We start from the raw sequence: 1,604 nt of genomic DNA, 5'->3' as shown, positions 1-1,604 counted from the left end.
GGAAACTAGTCCACTGTGGACAGAAAATATCCATTAGCAATGACTGCATCACATGCTTCTTAGACATTTCAGGATGTTCAGGACAATTACCAATTCTGGAATTGATATAAATGATGAATCAATTGTAGGAGTTATAATGATGGTTTCTTATTTAATGTTATTTCTCTAGGTCTCTGGAACATGTGGTAAAAAATACAGTAGCAGAAATAATAGCAATAAAAATGGAAAAAGAAATCCTAACAAATTAATAACAAAAAAAAAAAAAAAATGCAAGTCAAAAGATGAGTGGCAAAACTATTCAACCAACTGTCCCAACTTATGATTCAATCTGCAAAACTATTCCCCATGAAAAGCTATAGTGCAAGCAATTCCTGCACCTTGAATTTACTGATCAAAGACAGAAGAGAGTAAACCAGAAAACTCCAACTTCACAAAATTTACCATGGAATCATCTAGAGGCATACCAACTTGTAAAATCATACGTTTACATTGCTTCATCATGGAATCATCTAGAGGCATACCAACTTGTAAAATCAAAACCATTTTTATTTGTCATCCATATTGTAATGCATCAAAATGGGAAGCAAAGGGGAAGCAAAGGGGTGCTGATCCGTTACAGCAGGGAAAAAAATTTAATGAGAGTGGGTGATTATGAAATGTTTCTCCATTATTGCCACATGAAGTTTATGTTACAAAATCCTACTAAGTAAGAGGGCCTAATTGCAAACCTTTACCCTACTATTACACAATTATTTATGAGACAGTGGGTGATTATGAAATGTTTCTCCATTATTGCCACATGAAGTTTATGTTACATTACCTGATGCTTCTTATGGCCAAATATATATATCTTGGTCTAATCAGTAGCAAGGTTGAGCCATGATTTTCAGCCCATGGCTCTGCTCATAGTTTTTTGGTAATGCAAGGAAACACCCCACTCACACCCCACTCCATGACCCCCTCCCCTAAAACCCAATAACCCCATCTGAGGTAGGACTTGATCTTAAGTCTCCTCAGTCTCTACTACATGAAGTACCAACAACAGAGACTTACCACCAGGCTAACAATTTTCACCCCATGATTCACCTCCCTCCCAAAAAAAAACAAAAGAAGAAGAAAAGAGTTCTGCCTCCTGTGGCTGTATGGCTGCATGCAAATGTGGCACTAACAGGCCCTAATTGGTTAGCATTGAACACCTTGATACAACTAAGCAATCAATCTCAACTCTCTTAATGACAGTTCCCCAACCCTCAGAAAAAGGAAGCAGCAGCAACTGATAAACCTCACAATATCTTCTTCTTCAAAGCCTAATAATCACTACTACATCTACAGAAAAACGAAGCAGCAGCAGGTACAGTCAGTAAGTAAGAAAGATAGAGCATGGCTTTCCTTCTCGACTATCTCAGTGCTATTAATAAGGGGCCCTGCTGCAGCTTCTGCTCAACTACTACATCTACATACTGTGGTGGTGGTACCAATAACAGGGAGCCCAAACAAATCGGTTTACTCAAATTGAAAAAAGGGAATAGAGAGATCTGATTACCAAATCAAATCAAACTTTCACAACACACATATGTATGATGAGTAAGGAGGTGCAACATCAA

Source organism: Telopea speciosissima, chromosome 3, assembly GCF_018873765.1.
Source record: "Telopea speciosissima isolate NSW1024214 ecotype Mountain lineage chromosome 3, Tspe_v1, whole genome shotgun sequence".
Classification (NCBI taxonomy): domain Eukaryota; kingdom Viridiplantae; phylum Streptophyta; class Magnoliopsida; order Proteales; family Proteaceae; genus Telopea; species Telopea speciosissima.
The sequence above is the reverse complement of the archived record's forward strand: the minus strand, read 5'-3'. Positions refer to the sequence as shown.